The sequence below is a fragment of the Mercenaria mercenaria genome, chromosome 12 (genome assembly GCF_021730395.1).
Source record: "Mercenaria mercenaria strain notata chromosome 12, MADL_Memer_1, whole genome shotgun sequence".
In the NCBI taxonomy this organism is placed as follows: Eukaryota; Metazoa; Mollusca; class Bivalvia; order Venerida; family Veneridae; genus Mercenaria; species Mercenaria mercenaria.
This window is the reverse complement of record NC_069372.1, coordinates 41,408,309-41,416,467: the sequence shown is the minus strand read 5'-3', so window position 1 is coordinate 41,416,467 and position 8,159 is coordinate 41,408,309.

Genomic DNA, 8,159 nt, shown 5'->3' with positions numbered 1-8,159 from the left:
ATGATGTAACAGAATGGTGTTAATTCAATCCTCGAATAGTGAGTACGGACATAACAACTGGTGTTGATAATGTTATATTAATTATTTCAAATATCGTATATTTTTAATTGAACTTGTAAAGGTTTTCACAACCATGTCATATGATCTTGATTACACATGTGTATATTGGGCATCCCTTGGTTAAAGTTTTCTATAGAAGAAATTTCGCATAGATATGTCTCACAAGAACCAAAATGCCTAAGTGGAAACATTCGAACAATGAAAGTAAGCAAGTGTATTAATGCCGTGAAAAATATGCAGGTAAACCCTGAAACGTTTAGAAAGTTTAGTATAAGATGATCGATTAAATTAAACGCGCGATATTTTACAAGCTGGTGTTTGTGTCCAGCTTTTAACAGTGTTTAATTTGGGAAAAAGATCCCTGGTGCCTCCTTCGGATATAACTTTAGCCATGAACTGGTACCTGGATAAAGCCATGAATCGTTCACAAAGCTAGCTTGATGGATTACTCTTATTAAAATAGACACCTCGTGCGGGGTTTCGAACATACAAAGATACGAGCGGATACAAGCTACATACCATATCTCAAAGGTATACTAGATCTAAAGTTTACATTTGAAAATATGAGCACTTGGTACATATAGTTTATGTAAACATACAATGAACAGTACTATTCAAAAGGAATTGTACTCTGTATATCATTGTAGGTTCCATGTACGCCGTCATATAAACACATCTGCGGTTGTCTCTATATTACTTTTTTACTATTTGTAACATGTGCAAATGTTAAAGTCTGCTCAACCCGGGGTTTGAGGTCATGGGCGGTTACATGCATTTCGGCTACTGTTAATGAACAGGCACAATCAAATCAATTAAGCCTGCAGCATTTTCATTTTTGTCGTGTTGGTGTTTTTACTTTTTCTATTATATGATAATTTGCAAATTTGGCAGCACTCAACTTTGTTTCTGTCATGAACTCGCAGATCTTGTTATCTGAAAAAAGAATTAACCTTTTTAACATATGCAGCCAGCCATATATTTTCAAAAAAAAAAAAAAAAAAGAGAGTAATTTTTGTCTTTTTACAGTTTAACTTGTTTAGGTTTTCTTAAATGTATTACAGTACTTAATGAGATTAAAACTTTTACTCTGCACAATTTTACAACGAAAACTACTGTTCCGCAACGTTTCATACTTCATACGTGAGTGATAAAGTTAGATAAAAATGGAGAATAAAGTAAATATTCGCTTTCACAGAAATGATGACATTAAGTCCTTTTTAGAGATGACCTCTGAAGAAGGTTGGAGTTTTTCTGAAATTGACTGTAGAGCAAGCTTGGAAGTTGACCCTGAAGGATTACTTGTAGCAGAAGATGAGACAGGGGTGCGCACTGGTACGTTGACATTTATAATACATCTAAAGATGAGATTGAAAATTATGCTCGAATGATTTTGCTTTAAGCAAAATATCAATATTGATGTCAATAAAATCTATACGAAGATCTTAAAAGGTTTCCATCAATCGTCACCTCAACGCAAGAAGTGGATAACTGCATTGACTTAAAGAAGGACTTATTCACATTTTGCGCTAAGGTGACGAAATGATTTTAGTTGTTCTGCCCATTAGTTACTTTTCCAGAAAATATAAGACATAAATATGAGAGGCGTATTATCATTATTTCATTAATTTTTTTTCTGTTGTACATAATTTTACAAATGTGTATAAGTTACCTACCTCTAATACAGCTTAATAGGGAGAGCGCAGATCTATGGATCGTGTGGTCGTGAGTTCGATCACTGGGTGAGACATTTTGTCTGAAGTCATTCGTCCTCCACATCCTATACATGTGGGGAAATTGGCAGTTACTTGCGGAGAACTAGTTTGTACTGCTACAGAATCCAGGAACACTGGTTCGGCTAGCTGCCGCCGTTAAATAACTGAAATACTGTTGAAAATGGCGTTAAACCCAAACATCAAACACACAGTATCGCTCAGGCATCATGTAGATAAAGGAATATTTGATACTGTGCGGATTCTGCCATATTCATACATACAGTGCGGTAAGTCACTGTCCTCAAGGTGTGAAAGTATATAAATATTTTAAGTACTTTATACAGTTCAAAGTAGAAAAAGCACAATAGCGGTAAAAGCCTAACAAAGCACGTGAACACGGTCACCACATCTGCTGACTCTGTATTGTGATCTTACACTGAAGCAAACAGTAGCAACTGCACAATACCATAATGAAAATACTTGTCTTGTATTGATAAGTTTGTATTCTAAGCCTTTATTAGATTCAAAAATAATAATTTCTACTTTTAGGGACTTTAGGCAACTTAATCTGAAAAATGATCAGTAACGAATGATTTTTATTTTCAGGATTTATTGGCCTTTTCAACTTGTCGCCAAATATGACGTATGTAAATGTTTTCGTTGTACGAAAGAATATGCGTAGGAATGGGATTGGGAAGAAACTATGGGAAGCCATGTTAAAGGGCACTAAAGGCAATATTTTAGCGCTTGATGGCATTTCATACATGAAAGAGTGGTATAAACAGCAGGGATTCTCTTATGAAGGATACTCTGCAAGATTCTACCAAGGAACAATTTCTTCTTACAAAACTGTGACTTTACAAAATTCTAATAACATCGTCCCACTCTCAGATGATATATGGCCAGCTCTAATTGCATATGATAAGCAGGTTTATCCTTATTCTAGAGAACGCGCTCTTCGCGCTTGGTTTTACGGTGCCGAAAGATATAGTGTCGTAGCTCTCCTCGACAAAAGTGTCGTCGGTTATGCGAATTATCATTGGAAATCTGAGAAGGAATGCAACATCCGGGCATTAACCGCTGATAATGACGTCATTGCAGAAGCATTACTGATAAATCTACTTAATAATATTCCTCTGGGGTCAGTTGTTTCTTTTAATTTGCTTGGGGTTAAACCAATGCCAACGTGTTTATCCGAAATCAAGTCCTTTAAAACTGTGCATAGACTGTTTACAAAAGACATGTCTGGTATCAAGTGTGATAAAATATATTTTCCTACGATTTGCTTGATTTAAACAGAAACTAGTTGCTATTTTCCTTACAATATTTACAAAAGCTGTACGCCAGTAAGTTTCAGCTTAGTAGAAAGTAACTTTCAAAAGGACATGTTTTCGAACTATCATCCAAATGTTATATTTAAAGAAATAAATCAACGCTGTTCATTGTTATAATTGACAAAGTTCTGATGTGTATACACTATGTTGATGAGATTAGGCTCATTACAATCAAGTCATTTCCGGAAACAAAATGAAAAGATGCCTTGCATGTGATCCTATAAAATATCCAAAAGTTTCTAAAATCTCTGTAAAACACTGGGAGTCGTTTGATGAACTCAGAAAGTAAGGTCAAGATGAGAGAAATGCTATAGTGAAAAGTGGTAGTTTTGTAACTACGCAGTTTCATGTAAAATTTCGATGGCAAAACTTCCATTAGATAAACAAATTTGTGAGTTTGACTTCCTTTCATAGAGCCATCCGACATCTGTCCTTGTTTTTTAAACATCTCACAAAAACCAGATATATGACGTTTTCAGAAATAGCGGTGAATGGGATCTTTCTGGAAGTGTGTCGAAATTAGTCAGGCAAATGTACATTACCGATTCGTTTGATGATGTGTACCTATTTGATCTGCGACGTAATTCTTAAGATCACGCCATGAACGTTATCATATCAGTACTATGTATTTCGATTTCAAATATCGTTTCATTTCTACTTTAATCAGAAGTGATGACAGGTTAACCTTGTTCAGATCAATATTTCTCACTCTTTTTGTATTTCTAACCACTGCCAACACTTTATTTCTAGAATCGTCAGTTGAGGGTATCTTTTGTACTGTTTTCGAAGGCTTTCGAAATCTACCCTTACCTATTATCTTTTGCAATTTCTCAGAAGTGCTGTATCGACATTACTGAAGGCATTTTTTCAGTTTGCTTTCTTACAAAACGAAGCAATCTTGAATGTACGGAATAGTATTTTTATAGGATCAGGGGCTTCCTTTGCTGTGCTTGGAGATAAGCCTATGAAGGAGGTTTTGTACGAATTCAAGGGTTTAATAACATTGACTGTTATCAAAGGGCGTGTATGGCTTGTAGTGACACAAAACACTTTTAACTCGCCTCAAATTAATGTAAATGAATAGGATTATGTTACAATGATTTCCCCACTGTAACTATTTTATTGTATATCATTTGTATCACATTTGTAAGATTATTGTAAAGTTCTTGAAGTGTTGATCATATTTGATAACTATAACATGTGTGAGAGAGTGAAAAACGTGCTCACAGGGCGAGTGCTCTACCGACGGAGATTACCGACTGCGTGACACATATTCTACCCTAACGTGACGATGTCTTTACCGAGATATACACCCCTACAAACTGGAAATTCGTCCCCGAACTCCGGATGTACATAGTATTGAAGGTGTTGTAAGTCTGACCAAACAAGCATGTACGGCCCTACGTTGGGCGCCAATTCCACAGGTTAAGAAAAACTTGCAGTCATTCCGGGGCTCGAAATCGGGACCCCTTGATTACAGGGCAAGTGCTCTCGACTAAGCAAACCGACTGCCTGACAGAAGGCCTCCTTGACAGAGTGGTTAAGGTCGCTGACTTCAAATCACTTGCCCCTTACCGATGTGCGTTCGAGACTCAGTCGGGACGTTGAATTCTTCAGGTGAGGAAGCCATTCAGCTGGCTTACGGAAGGTCGGTGGTTCTATCCAGGTGCCCGCTCGTGATGAAATAATGCACGGAGGGGCGTCTTAGGTCTTCCTCTGTTATCAAAGCTGGAAAATCGCCATATGACCTACATTTGTGTCGGTGCGACGTTCAACCTAAAAACAACAGCAACAACAACAACAAAAAAGAAAACCCCAAACAAAGACTGCACGACATTTAAGTCTTTGTTTTTATTAAGAATTCAACGCCATGAGTTCTTTAAGAATGAATATATCCGAAACAATGAATTTATCATTGAATAATATCATTTGAGCTCAAATGCGAAGGAATTATGTCACGCGGGCGTAGTCCGTAGAATATAATAATACGCACATGGAACAAATAATTTTATTCAAGAGCAAATCACTGTTTGAGATATATTATTTGGATTCTAACACGATATCGAGGATTACTTTCTACATCACAAAATTTGGCTGTTTTATGTCATATTCATCTTCAACGCGACTCTATAACGTTTGACACTATAACGTATTAACAGCGACGTACACACAGTGGTTTATGGCTTCGAAGCCTCTTTGTTTTATAGGAAATCACCATTGATTGTCTTAATTGTGATTAAATGACTCTATAAGTGTATCATTGAAGGTTCGTGCACCGCCGTATGACCACATCTACGGATGTCTCTAAATTACTTTTGTACTTGTAACATGTGTAAATGTTGAGTTCTGCTCAACCCGTGGCTAGAGGGCGAATCGACTCAAAATGGTCATATATCGCCGCGGAACCGAACCTGCAACATTTTCGTTTTTGTCGTGTTGAGCGACCTGTGGAGTTTTCACTTTTTCAAGTCTACAAGAAATTTATTACACAAACAATATATCCTATTTTAAGAACATTTATAGATCGTTATACATTGTATATGACTAATGTTATAGATGCTGTCACGTATTATCGCAGTTAAAACCAAATGACGGACAATCAAACATTCAGCGGAAAAGCTCCATTTCTATGATACATGACACAAGATTCACTCAACTTGTATCCATCATTGAAGTCATTACGAAGAATATCCCACAGCAAAGGTTTTTTAATTATCAGTCATTCTGAATTATTAATTAACGGATTAACGGGTGAATTCAGATTGCCAGTTAAACAAAGTCAGCGAAAATAGATTTCTGTAAATTAAATATCAGGATCTATCAATTGATGGTATTCATTGATTATAAAAATGCTGTGAAGCTGTAACGAATCTATAAGACTGGCGAGTTTTTATGTACAATTCTAATTTGCTTGACAAAGCCGGAAACCGGTGATTCATTTGCTTTGACAATAATTACTCAGGATGCTTTTAGCGAAAACTGTATGGCTAGATTTAAACCATAGCCGAAATAGTGTTTCTGCATTATAAGTTTGATAATGGAATTTATTATATTGGAAAGTTATTGAATTAAAAGAAAAGCTATTGTTCAATCAAACATTGATCACTAATTAACTATGGCATGGATTGTGAAAAGTGTCTTTATAATTTCAGTTTTGGATTTCAATCTTTGGTCAGTTGTAAAAAGTATAAACATGACCGAAACGGATCTGCATGAGAAACTATTTAAAAAGTATAATCATAATGTAATGCCTTACATGAACAAATTGGGACAGTTAGAAGTTTTATTAGATATGTATCTTATGTCTATAGATAACATAAATGAAAAAAGGCAAACGATCACTATAAAAGCGTTTCTGGAAAGTTCATGGAAAGATGATTTTCTTACATGGGATATTGAAGATTACCCAGGCGTAAATAGAATCAACGTGAAGAATACAAATGTATGGGTCCCCGATCTTGCACTAGACGACACATTTGACAAACAGACAGATTTAGGTCAAGAGGGTGGAAAAGCTGATATCAGAAGTAACGGTAGAGTGACAATATGGCCATATAAAATGTATACGGTAGCTTGTAAAATTCGGATTGAAAAGTTTCCATTTGATACTCAAAACTGTGTTTTTGACTTTCTCTCTTGGACCAATCCCTCGTCTGTTCTTGTTTTGAAGAGTTCACAAGATAGACCGGATATGACGTATTTTTCAGAAAGCGGAGAATGGGAATTAATTCAAAGTAGAATCAATCTCGAAAGACGTCCGTATGGAAATGATTCATGGGACCATTTGCTGTTTTCTTTCGAGCTAAAGAGGAAATCTCTTTTCCATGTTATGAATGCTATGTTACCAGTAGTAAGCATTTCTATTTTGAATATTGCGTGTTTTGTACTTCCGTCAGAAGGCGGTGAAAGGGTAACCTTGTCAATATCCGTATTTTTAACATTGGCAGTATTTCTGACCGTTGTCAACAGTTATATGCCAGAGTCATCAGACGAAGTTGCAACATTTAGTATATTTGTTGGTTTACAACTTTTCGGGAGTGCTTTCACCATTCTGATGACCATCATTTCTCTTCATATATTTTATAAAGAAAAAAGTAGCGAAATTCCAAAGGTTCTTCAATTAATTACAAGAATTTGTTGCATCAATTCACTTACTGAAGCTGGTAACAATAATGGACCGGAAATAATAAACGGATATGGTGACGCATCTTTGAGTGACGTCATAAATGATAAGGTCACTTATGCCCAAAGAATGCCCAAGGAAGACAAACATGTATCCTGGAGAATGATATCAAGGGCTATCGATAGATTATGCCTAGTATCGGCAATATGTTGGCACTGTATACTCATTACTAGCTTGATGATAAGTGTTACAATGTGAGGATAGGGAACGTGGTAATACAGTAAGTAAAACAGAAACACACAAATTATCTCATGTGGATGTGCGAGGACAACATAAAGATAGTTGTAGGCTAAACGTTAGCGACTTAGTACTGACTGTTACTACTTAACTTTGCATAAAATCAGCTAGAAGTAATGTCAGTGTGACATTAAACCAAACAGGAAATCATCGTTTGGACCTTAATTGTGTTCTTTTTCTACTGTCCGATCCGAGGTGGTGCCACACCATGAAGGTTCCATGGGTACCGCCGTATGAACACGTCTGTGGATGTCTCTAAATTGTTTTTGCACTTGTAGCATGTGTAAATACTGAGTTCTGCTCAACCCAGGGCTAGAGGGCATGGACGGTAGCATGCATTTCCACTACCGTACATGAACAGGCTCAATCCAACCGAGCCTGCAGCATTTTCAATTTTGTCGTGTTGAGCGACCTGTGGAGTTTCCACTTTTTTCTATTTCATAGTATAAACTAAATGTTACGCTTAAAAATGATAAAGCAAGACAAGTAAAACCCAACACTTGAAATGTAGGATGCTACACTCATAACGCCCTGCATCACCGACATAAATGGAATCTTTTCATCAGCAAAATTGAATTGGCTCTATGATCAGAAAGTACGAGTACGATGCGATATTTCACAGCCGGCACAAGG